Consider the following 22,556-nt stretch of genomic DNA (forward strand, 5'->3'; position numbering starts at 1 on the left):
ATCTTAATCAGAATCCCTTTTCCTTGTTGGTGTTGGCAAGTGCGAGGAAGACTGGGTGGGAAGGGAACTCTGTCAGGGTGTTGATTCCCTGCTGGACAGTGGTTTGGAGATGAGGCAGCAGGCCTTCTGTGCACTTCCCTGTGGCTCCTCTTCCTTAGGAAACCAGTGACCCTCCTGATGAATCCTCAGGAGGTCAGTAGGAGCCTCATTATGTCACAATGCTCACCTCCCATCAGATCCTGCTGTGGGCATTTTATCATATCACATCCTGACAAGCGGAAAGTGAGTCTGATACAAGAAGTTCTGAGAAGGAGATCACATTCCCAGAACTTGTATCACCGTATCTTGTTTTAATTGTCCTATTTGATTGTTAGCTACTCTTATTGTTAGATTATTAGTTATTATTAGAAATGATTATTGTTCATTTCTCACCATGCTTAATTTATAAATCCAACTTTAGCATAGGTATGCTTGTATAGGAAAAAACATAGTATTAAATTATCAAATTAAATTGTTATTAAATTCATTAGTTATTAATAGAGATTATTATCTCTAATTTATCAATCAAACTTTACATATGCATGTATAGGAACAAACATGGTGTCTATAGTCTTTGTACTATCTGTGGTTTCAGGCACCCACCTGGGGACTCTGGACATATCCCCACGGATAATGGGAGGCTACTGTAGTATTCTGCTTCATCACAGCTCCACACATGACCCTCGTCTCCAGATAAATCTTATGGGATCAGGAACCACTTTCCTTGCACTTTATTCTTAGTGGAAACATCTTGCCTTTGCTTAGCGCGGCCGCTTTGCCCTGTCTACCATCTCCTGGAGGTTCCCTTAGCCTTCCAGCGATCTTCACTCACTGCTTGAGCTCCTTGAAGTAGCGAGTTAATGCGGTTCTGGCTAAATTTTCAAATGACAGCCAGTTGTGCTGAAAATGAAATCTGATGTAGCTGGAGGACCTGTGGATTCTGCACCTCTTCCTACCTGTCCAGTGCCTGCTTCTTCCCACTCCCTTGGTCCAGACACGTTGTTCTTCCTGTAGCACTGCAAACATGTGCACGCTTGTGCCTCTGGGCATTTGCACCCACTCTACCCCCTTCCTGGCCTGTCTTTACCCCAGATCTCCTGGCTGATGGGTATTCAGATGGTAGCTCCTCAGAGAAACTCCCCAAGTATGATTGGTAAAGTATATCAAATCGTGGTAAGAGGAATTAATGCTACTGGAAATTACTGTGTATTGGCTTAGCTGCCAGCTTCCTTCCCGCTCAATGGTAAGTGTCAATGAGGGAAGGGGTTTTTTAATGCCTGTTTCTCTGGCACCTACTAGGTGCTCAACTAACATGTTTTCCATATAAATGCCTCTTTCATGGCTCTGATGACAAGCCTTGATGTTGTCTTTGACTTCTCCCTCTCTCATTCCACTTCAGGAATTCTCCTGAAGAAATCCTGTTGGCCATTCCTTCTAAGAGCATCAGAAATTCAATTCTTGCCACCCTGTCCAAGCCACCACTTTGTCTGAATTACTCAGCAGCCTAACTGGGCTCCTTCTGCTTTCTTTCTGCACTCCAGTCTCTAGCAAGCCCTGACCATGCTTGGGGCTGTGTTGTCCTCTGCTATGGGGCTGTCCTGTGCATCACAGGACCTGGGGCAGCAGCCCTAGCCTCATAGAAGCTGGTAGCATTTCTGGCCATTGTCAGATGTCCCACGGTGGGGGGTCCTATTGCCTTTGGCTAAGCAGCCCTCCCACCAGAGAGCCTATCAGAGCATTTGCTCAGGACTCTTCAGAGACTTACAGTAGCATCCTGAGCCTGCATCTGACTTTATTTTCACCCCCAATCACTCCTGTTTGCCCCTTGTTGGGTCACAAAGTCACAAGGTATCCCCTGGAACGTCCTTCTCTGGCTGACCCTCCACTCTCTGCTGTTACCTCTCTGGAGAGGCCTTCCTTAAGGTCCCATCTCCACTAGCTCCCCTTGTTCCATTGTGTGAAATCCATGAAAGTGGACTGTGACCGGTGCCTGATGAACCACACACCCAGGGCCAACCTCCTAGTCTCCCACTCCCCAAACTTCAGGCTTTGTGAGCCTGGCTTTTGCTCAGATGATCGTAAAGCATGCCTGGCACATTAATAAACAGGACCTGCCATCATCCTCGTCTGTCTGATCCCCACTCCATCTTTCCATTACTGACCCTTGCCTTCTCTGGCAAGACTAAATCAGTCTATTAAAATCTCACTGCTCTTGTTTCTCATGTAAATTATGATGCAACTTTGTGTAGTTCTTGATCCTATCTCACCATGTTCATCAGCATGTGTTTGGCTTTGTTGCAGCAACTCCCTCTCATCTCCGTGGTTGGCATAAAAAAGCCTAGCCCTCACACCACATGGGGAGGCTCGCTTGTCCTCCATCTGGTGGCTTGGGATCCAGGATGGTTCCACCAGTCAGTACCTGACTTCCAAGGAGAGTTTGTGTTGTGCCCAACTCCTGAGTGCTTCTGCCTAGAGAGGACCCCCTCACTGCCACTGAGGGCTTATAGGCTGAAACAACTGTGTATGCCCCAGCCACCTGAATCTGGAGGGGCTGGGTAAATCATGGGGGAGGGAGGTGATCATGGAAATCTGGCATCCATAAAAGACATTGAAACAGTCCCCACCTGGTGGCCCGAACCCCCTGGGACCATGCATCATGTTTGCCCTATTCTTTTCTGGGTCCTGTGTGCGTCGTCAGTGCTAGACCCATAGGTGGCTGGAAAATGATGTTTGCCTGGAGAAAGCCCCTCCCACTTTGGGCGGTGGTTCTGTACCCTGACTGCCATTTACTTTGTCATCTCAGATGGGTCTCTTCACCTTTTGTACCTTAGTTTTCTGTGGGCTGTGGGCGGTGTTACCCAGTCTGCAGACTTGTTAAGAGACTCAGATGTGAAATCCATGTGAATGCTTTGCAGACAGCTGGTGCACAGTGGGTGCCCAATAACCCACCCCCGACATGCTGGCCTTCAAAATGGCTCATTGCTTGTAGAATACACCGAAAACTAATGTGAATGCTTTCATTTGACAAAGTATAGGTCTTACTCGCCTGTGACCGCACACCACTGAGATCAGTATGTGATCATGTCAGAGGTGTGGACTAAGGTATAGGGAACTCCGTGCCCCCCCACCCTGGTAGTCTTGCATGCACACAGCACCAGTCACCTGGGGAGAACATGGGACACATGTACCACACTGAAATCCTGGCCCTCCTGCTTGCTTCTTGCCCTTGGACAAGTCTCTTCTCTGTAAAATGGTAGAAATGACCATCCCTAGTTCAGAGGTTGCTGTGAGCATTGTCTGTGCAGAGGGCTTCACTGTGCCTAACACCTAGTAGGTTCTCACGTGGTGGTTTTCTTCTTTATTTGGGCCTAATGCTATTCTGGAAAAAAGTAGTGCCCCAGAGGGCATCCCGGTGTCCCTGATCCTGCATGGAGAGCTGGGAGCCCCTGTTGGTGACTGGGGGAGAGAGCTTGAATGCTGAACAGGGAACAGCCTGGGAAGGGTTTGGGAACCATTAGCTCTGGTTGCAACAGCAGGTGGCTCCACTAGTACTGAGGTTTTTCCAGCATGACCTGTACATGTTGCTTTCCTGGGTCAGTTTCCTGTCTGTAAACTGGAGGGGTGCAGATTGATGATGAATAGAAAGGATTTTGTACCATGGACCGCTCAGTAGATGGAACCTATCAGTTTGTATTCTTATCCTTCCTATTGCCATCATTATTTCCTGTTTATAGCATGAGAACTGAAGATGTGCCCACCAACTAAGGACTGGACTGGGGGACCCCTGGAAAACTGTCCCTGCAGGAACAGAAAAGGACGATGGGATGGATCTGTTCACGGAGTGGAAGGTACCTCTGTGGGAGGGCAGGAGGGAGAAGTCTTGCATTATTTATGGTGATCGGATTCCCTGTGTAGCATTTCAGGAGGCTGAATGAAGAGCCGCCTTTTCCTACTGCCAGGACAGGAAGCTAGTTGGACAGATTTTCTACAGAGCGATGTCCTCTAGTAAGGTACCCACCAGCATGCCTCGTTTTCAGGCACTTGAAATGTGGCTAGTGGGACTGAGGAATAGTTTGAATTTTGATTAATCTAGAATTAATTTTAAAACCTGACACTCAATCTAGTTACTGGAAGACTTAAATATATTTGGGACAAAATGGGTATGTGAATCTTTTTCTACAGAAAATCATAGGAAACACAAAACCTTTCCATCAAAAGTTTAGCATCTGGATTGAGAGATGCTGTAAGTCTGAAGTACTAAATTTCAAAGAAGGAGTACTTTTCCAAAAAGAAAAAAAAAAGGAGGTGGGGACATAAAAATCTTAATTTCATAGTGAGTTAAAATAACACTTTTGGTATATTGGGTTAAAGATATTAAAATTTTACTTGGTTATTTTTGCTTTTAACATGGTTCCTGGAAAGTGTTAAATCCCATATCTGGATGGCAGGTGTCTCCTGGGATGGCATTACTGTAGGCATCTGTCTTGCTTGATTTTGGGGCAGTATTAAGTATTACTGGTATTTTGACTTTGGTAGGTAAAAAAAGTATCTAATTTGTTCTTTTCTTGATTTTTCACTTTCCATATTTTTGGACTTTATTGGCTTAGAATTCTGGCAACTCTTTTTCTGTTAGAGAATTTGTTTCTCACATTGGTGTGTGGAAGTCCTTTCTGTACTAAATATGCTGTCTGTTGCTTTTGAGGTTTGTTGTTGGCCTTATTTTGCCTCTATTACTTGATGTAAAGAAGATACTGTTTGGATTTGTATCTTTTTATTGTTTCATGTTTAGTGCTTGATTATTTCATCTGTGCTTTCTTTTAGAAAATGGTGTGAGGTATTGAACTCCTGGGAAATTTTAGGGAGAAAACTATTTTAACTATGTCTTTAATTACTCAGTGGGTATATACATTATCCTGGTGTGTGTTTGGGAGGGAGTCAACTGTTCTCTGTGTTGTTTTTTATAGCTTTCAGGGAACTTCTGCTCATGTTGTGTCTGACTCAAAGTGACCATAAAGGAGACAGGGTGGTGGGGAATGACCTTCCTAATGTATATAGTAATGATAGACTCGGCGATATAAATGGCTCACCCAGAGATCACCTGTTTAGAAGTGGGACTTGAATATGGGATTCTGATTTTTGTAACCAGACACCTGCTGTGTCACTGGGGACAAGAAGAAATGACACTTTCTTAGATCATGACCTTGAAAAAGAAGCATGTTTTACTCCTGACCTTGCTTTACTGGACTTAAACAGACCCAACCTCCCACATCTCCAAGTCCACTTCCCTGCTCCCATCCCTTGCTCATTCTTCTAGGGCACAAGCAGATACTTTTTTTTAAAAAATATAATTTATTGTCAAGTTAGCTAACAGTGTATACAGTGTGCTCTTGGCTTCAGGAGTAGATTCCCATGATTCAGTGCTTACATACAACACCCATTGTTCATCCCAACAAGTGCCATCCTCAATGCTCATGGCCCACTTTCTCCTCTCCCCCACTCCTCCCATAAAGCCCAGTTTGTTCTCTGTACTTAAGAGTGTCTTTTGGTTTGCCTCCCCCTCTGTTGGAAACTTTTTGCCCTTTCCTTCCCGCATGGTCTTCTGTTAGGTTTCTCAAATTCCACGTAGGAGTAAAAACATGTGATCTCTGTCTTTCTCTGACTACTTATTTCACTTAGCATAATACCTTCCAGGTCCATCCACAATGTTGCAAATGGCAAGATTTCATTTTTGTCGAGTAGTATTCCATTGTATGTATAAAACATATCTTCTTTATCCACTTCATCAGTTGATGGACATTTGGGCTTTTTCCATAATTGTGGCTGTTGTTGACAGCACTGCTATAAACATTGGGGTACCTGTGTCCCTGTGAATCAGCACTCCTGTATCCTTTAGATAAATTCCTAGTAGAACAGCATATATTTCTGAAGATCCCTGTCAAGATCTTAAACCTCCTGAGCAAGTGTGAGTTTTGAATCCTTTTTGACAACTACATTCTTTACAACCTGGATGTTCTAAAGTTCTCTTGGAACCAAAGTCCTCTCTGACCACTAGCCACCATCCAGACCTCCCATGTTTCCTTTCTCTTTTCCTGGTTAAGTGTGTGGCTTTCCAGACATCTTTGTGTGGGCAAAAATCCACAGGATCCTGTTGTCAACAGTACCATCCTGAATGTATTGTTAAATTTCTTTCAACACTTATATCTGAGGTATACCAGTATACCAGTATGCTTAATTTCCTTCTTTGCAACTGCTGTGCTGTGGATAATGGTACAGATACACCAAGGTTTATCCAGCCATTCACCCAGCCCTGGACATTTGGGTTGTCCTCTAACTCACTTTTATACATGATGCGATGAACAGTGTGTTTCAGGCTTTCTGGCTGATGCAGGCAAATGTCCTTCCAGGGGAGACCCTGAAAAATAGAATGACTCCATCCTAGGTGGGCACACAACATTACTGCTGACATGATCTCCAGTGTGGTTCTAGCAATTGACGACCAGCCATGCATGAAACTACTGTATTTCAGGGTTTAGCAATTTAATAGGTAGAAATGTTATTTCATTTAAATTTGTGTTTTCTGATAGCTAAGTAGGTTGAATGCCTTTTCATGTGATGGTTGGACACTTGCATTTGCTCTTTGAACTGCTTGCTTATCACTACTTTACACTTTTCTATTGGCTCATTTTTTGTACTTTTAATTTTTTAAATATTTAATTCCAAACATCTAGTGTAGTAATGGCCTCAGGAGTAGAACTTAGTGACTCATCCCTCATTAGTGCTCATCCCAACAAGTGCCCTTCTTAATGCCCATGCCCACACCCATTATCCCTCCAGCAACCCTCAGTTTGCTCTATTGAAAGAGTCAGTTATGTGCATGCCTGGGTGGCTCAGTTGGTTGAGCGATCGACTTTGGCTCAGGTCATGATTTCATGGTTTGTGAGTTTGAGCCCCACATCGGGCTCACTCCTGTCAGTGCACAAGCTGCTTTGAATCCTCTGGCCCCATCTCTCTGGCCCCCTTCTCTCTGCCCCTCCCCTGCTAGTGCACTCTCAAAACCAAATAATTTTTTTTTTTAATTTACATCCAAGTTAGCATATAGTGCAACAGTGATTTCAGTATTAGATTCTGTAATGTCCCTTACCCATTTAGCCTGTCCCCCCCCCACAACCCCTCCAGTAACCCTGTTTGTTCTCCATATTTAAGAGTCTCTTATGTTTTGTCCCCATCCCCCCTGTTTTTATGTTATTTTTTGCTTCGCTTCGCTTATGTTCATCTGTTTTGTATGTTAAAGTCCTCATATGAGTGAAGTCCTATGATATTTGTCTTTCTCTGACTAATTTCGCTTAGCATAATACCTTCCAGCTCCATCCATGTAGTTGCAAATGGCAAGATTTCATTCTTTTTTATTACTGAGTAATCATACACACACACACACACACACACACACACACACACACACACCATATCTTCTTTATCCATTCATTCTTTGATGGACATTTGGGCTCTTTCCATACTTTGGCTATTGTAGATAGTGTTGCTGTAAACATTAGGGTGCATGTGTCTCTTTGAAACAGGACACCTGTATCCCTTGGATAAATACCTAGTAGTACAATTGATGGGTCATAGAGTAGTTCTATTTTTAATTTTCTGAAGAATCTCCATAATATTTCCCAGAGTGGCTGCACCAGTTTACATTCCCACCGTCAGTGCAAAAGAGATACTCTCTTTCCACATCGTCACCAACATCTGTTGTTGCCTATTTTTAATATTAGCCATTGTAACAGGTGTGAGGTGGTATCTCATTGTGGTTTTGATTTGTATTTCCCTGATTATGAGTGATGTTGAGCATGTTTTCATGTGTCGGTTGCCTATCTGGATGTCTTCTTTGGGGAAGTGTCTATTCATGTCTTTTCCCCATTTCTTCACTGGAAATTTGTTTGTTTTGGGTGTTGAGTTTGATAAGTCCTTGATAGATTTTTGGATACTAACCCTTTATCTGATACATCATTGGCAAATATCTTCTCCCATTCCACCAGTTGCCTTTTAGTTTTGCTGATTATTTCCTTCACTGCAGAAGCTTTTAATTTTGATGAGGTCCCAATATTCATTTTTGCTTTCATTTCCCTTGCCTCTGGAGATGTGTTGAGTGAGAAGTTGCTGCGGTCATGGTCAAAGAGGTATTTGCCTGTTTTCTCCTTGAGGATTTTGTTGGCTTCCTGTCTTACATTTAAGTCTTTCATCCATTTTGAGTTTATTTTTGTGTATGGTGTAAGAAAGTGGTCCAGGTTCATTTTTCTGCATTTCACTTCCCGCTTTTCTCAGCACCACGTTCTGAAGAGACAGTCTTTATTCCATTGGATATTCTTTCCTACTTTGTCAAAGATTAGTTGGCCACACGTATGTGGGTCCATTTCTGGGTTCTCTATTCTGTTCCATTGATCTCAGTGTCTGTTTTTGTCCCAGTACCATACTGTCTTGATGATTACACCTTTGTAATACAGCTTGAGGTCTGGGATTGCGATACTTCCTGCTTTGGTTTCTTTTTCAAGATGGCTTTGGCTATTTGGGGTCTTTTCTGGTTCCATACAAATTTTAGGATTGTTTGTTCTAGCTCTGAAAAGAATGCTGGTGTTATTTTGATAGGTATTGCATTGAATATGTAGACTTATTTGGGTAGTACTTACATTTTAACAATATTTCTTCTTCCTATCTTGGAGCATGGAATATTTTTCCAATTTTTGTGTCTTCTTCAATTTCTTTTGTAAGCTTTCTATACTTTTCAGTGTATAGCTTTTTCACCTTTTTGGTTAGATTTATTCCTAGGTATTTTATGGGTTTTGAAGCTATTGTAAATGGGATCGATTTCTTGATTTCTCTTTCTGTTGCTTCATTGCTGATGAATAGGAATGCAACTGACTTCTGTGCATTGATTTTATATCCTGCCACTTTGCTGAATTCATGGATCAGATCTAGCAGTTTTTTGGTGGAATCTTTCGGGTTTTCCATATAGAGTATCATGTCATCTGGGAAGAGTGAAAGTTTGACCTGGCCAATTTGGATGCCTTTTATTTCTTTGTATTGTCTGATTGCAGAGGCTAAGACTTCCAATACTATGTTGAATAACAGTGGCAAGAGCAGACATCCCTGTCTTGTTCCTGACCTTAGGGGTAAAGCTCTCAGTTTTTCCCCATTGAGGATGATATTGGCATCGTGTCTTTCGTATATGGCTTTCATGATCTCAAGGTATGCTCCTTCTATCCCTACTTTCTTGAGGGTTTTTATCAAGAAAGGATGCTGTATTTTGTCAAATGCTTTCTCTGCATCTATTGAGAGGATCATGTGGTTCTTGTCCTTTGTTTTATTGACGTGATGAATCACATTGTTTTGCAGATATTGAAACAGGCCTGCCTCCCTGGTATAAATCCCACTCAGTCATGGTGAATAATTTTTTAATATATTGTTGGAGCCGGTTGGCTAATATCTTGTTGAGGATTTTTGCATCCATGTTCCTCAGGGAAAATGGTCTATAGTTCTCCTTTTTTGTGGGGTCTCTGTGTGGTTTTGGAATCAAGGTAATGCTGGCTTCATAGAAAGAGTTTGGAAGTTTTCCTTCCATTTCTATTTTTTGAAACAGCTTCAAGAGAATAGGTGTTAACTCTTCCATAAATGTTTGGTAGAATTACTTTGGAAAGCGATCCAGCCCTGGACTCCTGTTGTTTGGGAGACTTTTGATTACTAATTCGATTTATTTGCTAGTTATGGGTCTGTTCAGTTTTTTATTTCATCCTGTTTCAGTTTTGATAGTTTATATGTTTCTAGGAATTTGTCCATTTCTTCCAGATTGCTCATTTTATTGGCATATAATTGCTCATAATATCCTCTTATTATTTGTATTTCTGCTGTGTTGGTTGTGATCTCTCCTCTTTCATTCTTGATTTTATTTATTTGGGTCCTTTCCTTTTTCTTTTTGATCAAACTGACTAGTGGTTTATCAATTTTGTTAATTCCTTCAAAGAACCAGGTTCTGGTTTCATTGATCTCTTCTACTGCTTTTTTTTTTTATTTCGTTTTGATTTCGATAGCATTGATTTCTGCTCTAATCTTTATTATTTCCTGTCTTCTGCTGGTTTTGGGTTTCATTTGCTGTTTTTTTTCCAGCTCTTTAAGGTGTAAGGTTAGGTTTTGTATCTGAGACCTTTGTTTCTTCTTCAGGAACGCCTGGAGTGTGTGGTGCCTGGGTGGCTCAGTTGGTTGGGCGACTGACTTTGGCTCAGGTCATGATCTCACAGTTTGTGAGTTTGAGACCCGCATTGGGCTGTGTGCGGATGGCTCAGAGCCTGGAGCCTGCTTCAGATTCTGTATCTCCCCCTCTGTCTACCCCTCCCCTGCTCATGCTCTGTGTCTCTCTTTCTTTTAGTAATAATAAATGTTAAAAAGAGTAATAAAAAAAAGGAAGGCCTGGATTGCTATATCCTTTCCTCTTATGACCGCCTTTGCTGCATCCTAGAGGTTTTGGGCTGTGGTGTCATCATTTCATTTCCATGTCCTTTTTAATTTCCTCTTTAACTTCTTGGTTAGCCCATTCATTCTTTAGTAGGATGTTCTTTAGTCTACAAGTATTTGTTACCTTTCCAAACTTTTACTTTAAAAAAAATTAAAAAAAAATTTTTAACGTTTATTTATTTTTGAGGCAGAGAGAGACAGAGCATGAACAGGGGAGGGGCAGAGAGAAAGGGAGACACAGAATCTGAAACAGACTCCAGGCTCTGAGCTGTCAGCACAGAGCCCGACACGGGGCTCGAACTCACGGATCGTGAGATCATGACCTGAGCCGAAGTCGGACGCTTAACCGACCAAGCCACCCAGGCGCCCCTAAAAAATTTTTTTAATGTTTATTATTGAGAGACAGAGAGACACAGAAAATAAGCATGGGAGGGGTTGAGAGAGGAGAAGACCCAGAATCTGAAGCAGGCTCCAGGCTCTGAGCTGTCAGCACAGAGCCCAACACGGGGCTCAAACTCACAAACTGTGAGATCATGACCTGATCTGTAGTCAGTCGCCTAACCAACTGAGCAATCCAGGCGCCCCTCCAAACTTTTTCTTGTGGTTGATTTTGAGTTCCATAGCATTGTGGTCTGAAAATATGCACGGTATGATCTCGATCTTTTTGTACTTGGTGAGGGATGATTTCTGTCCCAGAATGTGATCTATTCTGGAGAATGTTCCATGTGTATTGGAGAAGAATGTATATTCTACTGCTTTTGGATGACATGTTCTGAATATATATGTTAAGTACATCCGGTCTGGTGTGTCATTCAAAGCCATTGTTTCCTTGTTGATTTTATGTTTAGATGATCTGTCCATTGTTGTAAGTGGGGTGTTGAAATCCCCTACTATTATGGTATTATTATCAATGGGTTTCCTTATGTTTTGTGATTAATTGATTTATATATTTGGGTACTTCCACATTTGGCGCATAAATGTTTACAATTGTTAGGTCTTCTTGGTGGATAGACCCCTTGATTATGATATAATGCCCTTATTCATCTCTTGTTACAGTCTTTATGTTGAAGTCTAGATTGTTTGATATAAGTATGGCAACCTCCGCTTTCTTTTGTCGACCAATTGCATGATAGATGGTTCTCCATCCCCTTATTTTCAATCTGAAGGTGTCTTTAGGTCTAAAGGGGTCTCTTGCAAATAGCATATAGATGGATCTTGTTTTCTTGTCTATTCTGTTATCCTATGTCATTTGAATGGAACATTAAGTCCATTGACATTTAGAATGAGTACTGAAAGATATGAATTTATTGACATTATGTTTCTTGTAGAGCTGGAGTTTCTGATGGTGTTCTCTGGTCCTTTCTAGTCTTTTTTGCTTTTGGTCTTTTCTTTTTTTTTCTTTTCAACTTTTCTCCTGTCAGCATTTTTGAAGGGCTCATTTAGTGGTCAGGAACTTCTTTAATTTTTGTTTATCTGGGAAACTTAATCTCTCCTTCTACTTTGAATGACAGCCTTGCTAGATACAGAATTCTTGGCTGAATATTTTTCTGATTCAGCACATTGAATATATCTTGGCACTCATTTCTGGCCTGCCAAGTTTCTGTGGATAGGTCTGCTGCAAACCTGACCTGTCTTCTCTTGTAGGTTAGGGACTTTTTTTTTTCCCTTGCTCCTTTCATGATTCTCCCCTTGCCTGAATATTTTGTGAATATGACTCTGATATGCCTTGTTTATGGTCAGTTTTTGTTGCATCTAATGGGAGTCCTCTCTGCTTCCTGGATTTTGATGTCTGTCTTTCCCCAGCTCAGGTGAGTTTTTTGCTATGATTTGCTCACATAACCCTTCTACCTCTTTTTCTTTCTCTTCCTCTTCTGGGACCCCTATGATTCTGATGTTGTTCCTTTTTAGTAATTCACTGATTTCTCTAATTCTTAAATCATCCTCTTTTGCCTTAGTCTCCCTCTTTTTTTTCTGCTTCATTATTCTCCATAAGTTTGTCCTCTATAACGCTAATTCACTGCTCTGCCTCATCCATCCTTCTGCCGTGGCATCCATTCGAGATTGCAGCTCAGTTATAGCAATTTTTATTTCATCCTGACTAGCTTTAACTTCTTTTATCTCTACAGAAAGGGATTCTAAACTATTTTTGGCCCCAGCTAGTATTCTTATTTTGTGATTCTAAATCTGTTTCAGATATCTTGCTTGTATATGTTGATTAAGTCCCTGGCTGTTGTTTCTTCCTGCTCTTTCTTTTAGGGTGAATTCCTTTGTTTTATTATTTTGAAGGAAGAAAAAGAATTAATAAAGTAAAAAAAAATTAAGAAATTAACACACACACACACACACACACACACAAAATCAAATAAATGATGCTATATCCTAGGTGTGTTGTGGTCTGGGTGTTGAAAGGAGTTTGACAGATTAGAGAAAAAAGGGGGAAAAAGGAAAATGTTTGAAAATTTGAAAGAAATGCATACAATGAAATAGAATAAAATGAAATGGAAGTGAAATAGAATTTGAAAAATCTACAAAAAAGTAAAATATAGTAGAAAAATTAAAGAAAAATATTTTTAATAAAAATTGAAAATAAAAATACATTTTTTCTCTTTCTGTATTCAAGAGCAAGAAAAGAAATTAAAACTAAAAAATAAAAGAAAATTGAGTAGATGGACAGTGAGCAGACTGAAATACGATTGAAATTACGTTGTTTTCCCCTAGAAGTCCAACCCTGAAGTATTTTGTAGTCCGTGTACTAAGCAGGTGGAGAGACTCGTGTTCCTGAAGAGCGAGGTTGGCCCAGTTGGGTGGGCTTAGTGTAATGGCTCTGTTCTCCACTAGATGACACTGCTTAGCTTACTGGGGTGGATTGTTGTGGCACTTGTAGGTGTGTATGTGCATGCGTGGGAGGGGTTAAAATTGTGTCACCCAGCCACCCAGTCTCTGGTATTTGAACTCTGTGCTCTCCTGTACCAGTAATCGAGCACCCGTCTTTTGTTTCTGGCTTCTGTCCTCTCCCCACTTTCACACTGTCCATGACCAAGCCATCAGGTTGCCAAGTGACACTTCCCTCCTGAGATTTGTCTCAAATGCAGTTGTGTTTTTCAACCCCTCACTTTTGAGGGACCAGGGCTTTTATCCACTCAGACCTTCTGTGGGAGTGTGTCACTGAGCAATGGCTAGGTGACGACCACCCCCAGGAATGTTTCTGGGACCATGCTGCTGCTGATGCCCAGAGACTGTGGCTGAATACCAGCCTACCTCAGAAAAAGTTCAGGCAATCGTGTAGCAGCAGCATTTCAGGGATTATGGGAAATCACAACACTCATCTGGCACCAGGCTTCACCCTTAATGACCTTGTTCCAGCACCAGTAAATGTGGTTGTTCTCTGGGGTCCACTGGCATCTTTGCTTGTGAGGGTGCCACACTGCCTCTCCTAACAGGGGAATAGCCTCTTCCAGTGTGTCCCAAAGACCCCCAGACTTCACTCTGCTCCTGAGGGTTCACCCTTCTCACCAGAGCACCACCAGCTACCGAACTGCAGAGTTTCAGACTCTGCGCTCCCTCTTTATAGAGTCTTAATGGAATTTAAACTCTCTCCTTTCTTCTTTATCCCATTTTTAGTTCAGTCCCTGTGGATGTTTCTACTTTTCCCCTTTATCTCCAAATACTTTTGTGGGGGGTGCTTTTCCCATACTCTCCCCCTATCTCTGTCCTCCGTCTGCAAGCAAAAACAGCTCCCTGCCCTCTGTGGCTTCTCTCTCCCCCAGTTCACCTCTCTGTGCCACGTACCTGGTGAATTCTGTGGTTCAGGTATGCAGATTGTTGTGTTAATTATCAAATCAGTTTTCTAGGTTTGCAGGATGGTTTAGTGTTAATCTGGCTGTAATTCATGGATATGAGACTCAAAAAAAAAAAAAAAAAGCCCCATGCTGTTGAGCCATCTTGGCTCCTCTCCCCAAAGCAAATGTTTTTTAAAAAACAAAGTGTCTTATCATTTGCCTCCTTCTCTTTTTATCTTCTTTTTCCCTCTCTTCCCCTATGTTCATCTGTTTTTTGTCTTAAATTCCATATATGTGTGAAATCATTTAAGAATGTTTTTTAATGTTTGTTTTTGAGACTAAGCAAGAGAGAACACAAACAAGGAGGGACAGAGAGAGGGGGACAGACGATTCAAAGAGGGCTCTCTACTGACATCAGAGACCCTGATGTGGGGCTCAAGCTCACAAACCGTGAGATAATAACCTGAGCCAAAATCAAAAGTTGGGATGCTCAATCAATGGAACCACTGAGGTACACCTAGGTGAAATAATTTTTCAACATAAGAGGCTTTCTCCCCTCCCCACCCTCAAATGAATGTGTGTGTGTGTGTGTGTGTGTGTGTGTATGTGTACGTGTGTGTGTGTGTATATAATGATTTTGGATAACTTGTCACATGTGTTAATAATTTCTGGGGAATGTTCCTTGCCTTTGAATGTTTTTTAAAACTTTTTTAAGATTTTACTTTTAAGTAATCTCTCCACCCAACATGGTGCTTGAACCCAAAACCCTGAGATCAAGATTCATACATTGCATTGACTGAGCCAGGCAGGGACCCTTGAACTGTGCTTTTCTTCCATGGAACCCTAATGTCTTCATATGCTCACATATACCAGTCTTCTCTTCTGTGGCTTTTAAAACCTTTTATTTGTAAAGTCCTTTAAAACCCTAAAGTCTTAAACATTTGTTCATTTTATTGTAATAGTTTTAGTTTTTACTAAAACTTAGTTCTGTGGGTCATGACGTAGGGCTCCAACCTTTTTTTTTTTTTTTTTTTTTTTTTTTTAAGTACACCCAAATGTTTCTACACAAGTTATGGAAAAGTCTTTCTCTACTTCTGTGAAATCCCCCTTTAAAACAATACTCTCCATCTCCCCGGTCCACCTGGGTCTGTGTTGTCTTTCATAGTTATATATATTTCTCCTTTGTCATCTCTTTTTGGTATCTGGTGAGACCAGTCTCATTTGTTTCTGTTTTCCCAAAATTGGTCCTGGCTCTTGTTTTGAATTTCAGAATAATCTTGTCAAACTCCATGAAAAGTCTCACTGGGACTTTGACAGGGACTGTATTACATTTATGAAATGACTTGGGAAGAAAGGAATTCCATGTTTGTAATTATCTCCTTCATGAACACATAACATCCCATTAATGAGGCTTCTTTTTTTTTTAAATTTTTTTTCAACGTTTTTTATTTATTTTTGGGACAGAGAGAGACAGAGCATGAACGGGGGAGGGGAAGAGAGAGAGGGAGACACAGAATCGGAAACAGGCTCCAGGCTCCGAGCCATCAGCCCAGACGTGGGGCTCGAACTCACGGACCGCGAGATCGTGACCTGGCTGAAGTCGGACGCCTAACCGACTGCGCCACCCAGGCGCCCCTAATGAGGCTTCTTTTAACCAGGAAAGATTGATCCTGATCTCTTTAACCTCTTTTTTTTTAAGTTTTATTGCTATGTAATTCTTAGATTTCCTATTGCGTCTTTTTTGGGTGTGTCTACCATCTTCCTACTTTGCTCTCATTTATAAATGGTACATAAATCTCTTCTTAGAATTGTCTAGGTTGCATCATATTCAATGTTGTATACTTTGTGTCTGTTTCTGATCCTTGTAGTTCTTTTTATGTGTGTTACAACCTCCAGTACAAGCCTGAAAAATAGTGATCCCATGAATCTCTGTATGTAACTTGTACAAATTTCTACCTGGGGCCCATTTTAAAGCTATTCAGTTCCATTGATTGGAGAGTTAATTCTTAGTTTGACTTCCCACTGCTCTATCAATTGCAGCTTTATATTGTGTTTTAATATGATGGTTTAGACTCCACTTGTTATTGTTTTTCTTTACTATTGCCTTAATCTTCCAATAATGTCTTTTCCTCTGTTTTACACACAAATTACAGCTTGGCTGGGTGAAAATTGTTAACCAAGGTCTTCTGCTCTCAAAATCCTTCAGATTTTGTATTATTCTTAATTTTTCTTTGAGAAAAATCTGTGGCCTATTGTGGTTAACCTTTATTTTATCTTCATGGATGTTTCCAGAATTTAGCCTTCTAACCTGGAAACTTGAAGAATACTTTCAATGCCAAATAATTGCCTCAACTAGGAGTTTTTTTAGTTCCTTGGGAAAACCATTCATTCTAGGACCCATTCTAATTTCTTCCCTTCCTTGTTTGTTATCTCCTTTGCTTTCTGGCCTTTGACCCTTTTCTCTTTGTTGGATAAAGGAACTAACACCAACTCTGATGGTGACCACCATGCTATGGGTTCACTGAACCCCTTCAGTTCCCCTCTGCTGTAATGAGGGACTCTCCAGGCATGGCTCTATTTAGGTAAGAAAGATTTAAGGTTTTCTTCAGTGCCACGAACCTCTAAAAACTAAGATTGAGGGCTGTGGAATCTATTTGCATATCTTTAATGGTTTGAGGGCTCTGTGCTATATCTGCTGAGTCACCATGGTCCTGCATTGAAGGAGTCCCCTCCCTGTTTACACAAGGTGAACTAAGGATCATGTGTAGCATCTGGAGGTGTGACAACTTCAAGGTGAAGGCAGAGGATAGGCTTCTTAACTCTTGTTCTCAACTTGGCTGATAATTTAGGAAGATGCCCAGACAATTCAAAATATCCTTACCAGAGAATGGTCCTCCAGTGTGCTTACTGGTACCCAGGAAAGGCCGGATTACTTGGTGGTCAGGAGCACAGGTTCTGGACCCTGAGTGCTCACTGTATACCTCGAGCCTCCATTTCCATGTCTGTGAGATATAAAATAATAGTACCTCCTCACGAGATGGTAAGGAGTAGATGAATCCATGTGCTGTGGACTGAACAGTCCTCCCACAATATAAATTCCTAACCCCAGTGTGACCATTTTTGGACACAGGCCTTTAAGGAGGTACTTAAAGTTACATGATGTCCTGAAGGTGTGGCTCCAATCAATACAACTGGTGTTCCTTTAAGAAGAGACTAGGACCACACTGCACAAGGGAAGGGCCGTGTGGCCACAGTGCTTCTCTAGGAAGCAGCTATCTAACACCTTGATCTTGGACTTGCAGCCTCCAGGAAAATGAGAACCTGCATACTGGATGTGCCCAATACATTTGGGCCACTTTTAGTTATTCTAGCTATTGTCATTATTTATTCCATCTTTGGGGCCAGAAATAAGTAAATCACATTTGGACCACTTACCCCCTTTTGCAAGTATTTCTCCATTGAGTATCTAGGTATCTCCTGTTGGATAACCTCCAACATGGATTGTGAAGTTACTTGTGTGTGTTAGATAACTTGGGTTGTTGAAGATGAAGACCATGGTCATGGACTGTTTTCTGCTGGAAGGAGACAAAGTTGGCCAGGAAATGTGAATGGTGTCCCTGAGATACTGGGGCTCACACATCCACAGATCCCAGTCCACACTAACATGCTTGAAATTTCAGAATCTGGGTTCTCCCACATCTGTGGCTACAGACTGGTATTTCACAATCATACCACAACCCACAGGTGTGCCCCAGAAGAAAACTGCTGAGTGTGGCTGCACCTTTGCTCCTGAGGCACCACAATGCTTTGAAGTCTCTCTGTGTATTGCATACACCAGACACAGAGGCCACAGGAAGGTTTCTGAAGAGCCAGCGGTGGTGTGGGGTGTAGGAAGAACATAAGGAAGGATCCTGTCTGTCTGTCCTTGAGGTCAAGGGCACCGAGACACAAGTGTGCACTAGGTTACAGAACTAACCCCTCCTGGTCTACACTGTTCCTCTTGGGAGAATGACATTCCTGGTTTCCTGCCTCTCTGGCTTCCCTTGATCTTCACCAAAAGGCCCCAAAGCGATCTTGCCTCTCTGGCTCGAGGGTGATGTTCATCTAAGGTACACCTTGTATTCTAATTACCAAATCTCAAGGTTAAGAGACTTGAACCTCATGCGCCATCTAGCCAGTGACTTTTGGGGGATCTCCTTGGGTCTGTCTGTTCCCACCTCCACTATAGCAGCCCCCTTGTCAACTTCAAATATTGCAGTGTGGACCCTGAAGTCAGCTGGAGGGCTTCTTGCCCTTTATGATCTAGACAAGATGCATTTTTTTAAAACCCCTGTTCTACATTTGGAAGTTAAAAGTACCCTACAAAGTAAAAAAAAAAAAAAAAAAAAAAAAAAGGGCTGGAGTAGCCATACTTAGACTAGATTTTAATCTAAAGTCTGTAACAAGAAGTGAAGAAAGGCATTATATAATAATTGCAGGATCTATCCATCAAGAAGAGCTAACAATCATAAATGTTATGCACCAAATTTGAAAGCACCCAAATACATAAAACAATCACAGACAAAAGCTATCTTATTGGTAAGAATACAGTAATTGCAGGGGACTTTAATACTCCACTTACAGCAATGGACAGATCATTTGACAGAAAATCAATAAAGAAACAATGGCCCTGAATGATACACTGGACCAGATGGACTTGACAGATATATTTAGAACTTTTCATCCTAAAACTGCAGAATACACATTCTTCTTGAGTGCACAGGGAACATTCTTCAAGATAGATCACATACTGGGTCACAAAACAGCCCTCAATGAATATAAATGAATTGAGATCATACCGTACACACTTTCAGATCACAATGCTATGAAACTTGAAATCAACCACAGGAAAAAGTTTGGAAAACCTACAAATACAGGGAGGTTAAAGAACATCCTAGTAAAGAATGAATGGGTCAACCAGGCAATTAAAGAAGAAATTAAAAAATATATGGAAACAAATGAAAATGAAAACACAACAATCCAAACCCTTTGGGATGCAGCAAAGGCAGTTCTTAGAGGAAAATACATTGCAATCCAGGCCTATCTCAAGAAATAAGAAAAATCCCAAATACAAAATCTAACTGCACACCTAAAGGAACTAGAAGTAGAACAGCAAAGAAACCCCAAATCCAGCAAAAGAAGAGAAATAATAAAGATCAGAGCAGAAGTAAACAATGTAGAATCAAACAACAACAACAACAATAACAAACAAATAAACAAAAAAAACCCACAAAAAACAAAAAAGACCAGAACACATCAATGAAACTAAGAGCTGGTTTTTTGAAAAAAATAAAATAAAATAAACAAAATTGATAACCCCCTAGCCAGACTTCTCAAAAAGAAAAGAGAGAGGGCCCAAATAGGTAATATCATGAATTAAAAAGGATTTATCACAACCAGTTCCTCAGAAATACAAGCAATTATCAGAGAATACTATGAAAAATTATATGCCAACAAATTGGACAACCTGGAACGAATGGACAAATCCTAGGCATCCACACACTACCAAAACTCAAATGGGAAGAACTACAAAATTTGAACAGACCCATAACAAGTATAGGAATTGAATCCATTATCAAAAATCTCCCAACAAATAAGAGTTCTGTACCAGATGGCTTCCCTGGGGAATTCTACCAGACATTTAAAGCAGAGTTAATACCAATCTGTCTCAAGCTGTTCCAAAAAATAGAAATGGAAGGAAAACTTCCAGACTCATTCTATGAAGCCAGCATTCCCTTGATTCCTAAACCACACAAAGACCCCACAAAAAAAGGAGAATTAGAAACCAATATCCCTGATGAACATGGATGCAAAAATTCTCAACAAGGTACTAGCAAATCGAATTCAACAGCATATAAAAAGAAGTATTCACCATGATCAAGTGGGATTCATTCCTGGGATGCAGGGCTGGGTCAATATTCACAAATCAGTCAATGTGATACATCACATTAATAAAAGAAAGAAGAACCATATGATCCTGTCAGTCGATGCAGAAAAAGTATTTTACAAAATACAGCATCCTTTCTTAATAAAAACCATCAAGAAAGTTGGGATAGAAGGAACATACTTAAACATCATAAAAGCCATATATGGAAAGTCCGCCATAATACCATCCTCAGTGGGGAACAACTGAGAGCTTTCCTCTGAGATCAAGAACATGACAGGGATGTCCACTCTCACCTCTGTTGTTTAATAAAGTGTTGGAAGTTCTAGCATCAGCAATAAGACAACAAAATGAAATAAAAGGCATCACAATTGGCAATGATGAAGTCAAGCTTTCCTTTTTGCAGATGATATGATACTCTACATGGAAAACCCCTAAGAGTTCACCAAGATAGTGCTAGAACTGATACATGAATTCAGCAAAGTCACAGGGTACAAAATCAGTGTACAGAAATCGGTTGCATTTTTATACACCAATAATGAAGCAACTGAAAGAGAAATAAAGAAACTGATCCCACTTACAATTGCACTAAGAATCTTAAAATACTTAGTAATAAACCTAATCAAAGAGGTGAAAAGATCTGTAGGCTGAAAACTATAGAAAGCTTATGAAGGAAATTGAAGAAAGACACAAAGAAATGGAAAAAACATTCCATGCCCATGGATTGCAAGAATAAACATTGCTAAAATGTCAACACTCCCCAAAGCAAGCTACACATTCAATGCAATCCCAATATAAATTGCACCAGCATTCTTCTCAAATATAAAACAAACAATCCTAAAATTTGTAAGGAACCGCAAAAGACCTCAAATAGCCAAAGTAATATTGAAGAAGAAACCAAAGTGGGAAGCATCACTATCCCAGACTTTAGCCTCTACTACAAAGCTGTCATCATCAAGACAGCATGGTATTGGCACAAAAACAGACACATAGATCACTGGAATAGAATAGAGAACCCAAAATTGGACCCACAAATGTATGGCCAACTAATCATTAACAAAGCAGCGAAGAGTATCCAATGGAAAAAAGACAGTCTCTTTAGCAAATGATGCTGGGAGAACTGGACAGCAACATGCATAAGAAGGAAGGTAGACCACTTTCTTACACCATTCACAAAAATAAACTCAAAATGGATGAAGGACCTGAATGGGAGACAGAAAACCATCAAAACCCTAGAGGAGAAAACAGGCAACAACCTCTTTGACCTCAGCCGCAGCAATTTCTTACTTGACACATCTCCAAAGACAAGGGGGTTAAAAGCAAAAATGAACTATTGGGATGTCATGAAGGTAAAAAGCTTCTGCACTGCAAAGGAAACAATCAACAAAACTAAAAGGCAACCGACTGAATAGGAGAAGATATTTGCAAATGACATATCAGACAAAGAGCTAGTATCCAAAATCTATAAAGAACTTACTAAACTCAACACCCAAAAAGCCGCTCAGTGAGCAGGCCAAATGTGGCTCTTCCAGGCCCATGCCCTTACAAGCTGACAGTGTAAGGGCATTGCCAAGGACACCGGGATCCCTTAAGCTCCATCCTCGAGACTGCTCATCTTCCAACTAAATCGGGGTCACCAAGTCCATGTCCTCATCCTTGTCCTGCCCCTTCCCCCAAAGCACCAGAGCAGATGGTGGTCATTTTCTCCCTCACCTGTGCTCCTCATAATTAACATACCTCTTCCCTCACTGGTGCCTCACTCTGCAGATGGTAAATGACAACCCCTGTGCCCTGTCACATGTGCCTCTAGGGACAGGGATATGCAGCAGCTTTAAGGAGTATAGAACAGCTTTTAAGAGACTCTGGGTATGACCAGGTGAAGCAACTGTGGTAAAAGGGATGTGCCAAGAACCTTAAACAAGACCCCACCTGCCCCTTTCATTCCTCTGCCAACCCAAAGCCCTTGTGAGCAGCTACCACAACTGTCCCCTTGGTCTGTCCGTGAGTCTCGTCCTCTGCCGACATCTGTACTGGCCTGTCCCCTTCTGCTTGGATGCTGTGGTGGCCTCCTCTGTGGTCTGCCTGCTGCCAGCATCCCCCCCATCTGCTCCCTGCAGTGCAGCCAGGGTGGGCTCCCCAAGGCAGATTTGAGGACCCTGAGGATGACCTGGCTAACCCCCTACCCACTCCCTACTGCCTGGGAACAAGGTCCAAGGCCCTCAGTGTGGCTGCCACAGTGCCTCAGACCTGCTTCTGTTTCCAGCTGCAGCGAACCCACAGCCCACCTTTTTCCTGGTGCCGTGTGGTGGCTT

The 22,556-nt window shown here is 41.4% G+C and overlaps 1 long non-coding RNA gene across 3 annotated transcripts in view; it reads left to right on the plus strand.

Moving 5' to 3' along the window:
- Positions 1 to 3,779: 3,779 nt before the first annotated feature.
- Positions 3,780 to 22,556, plus strand: part of LOC122199975 — a 99,887-nt gene continuing 81,110 nt past the window's right edge. For all 3 annotated transcript variants that reach the window (XR_006193682.1, XR_006193683.1, XR_006193684.1), the window contains exon 1: positions 3,780 to 3,887. This is a non-coding gene — a long non-coding RNA (uncharacterized LOC122199975). The remainder of the gene's footprint in view (positions 3,888 to 22,556) is intronic.

This window comes from Panthera leo, chromosome D1 (genome assembly GCF_018350215.1).
Source record: "Panthera leo isolate Ple1 chromosome D1, P.leo_Ple1_pat1.1, whole genome shotgun sequence".
Classification (NCBI taxonomy): Eukaryota; Metazoa; Chordata; class Mammalia; order Carnivora; family Felidae; genus Panthera; species Panthera leo.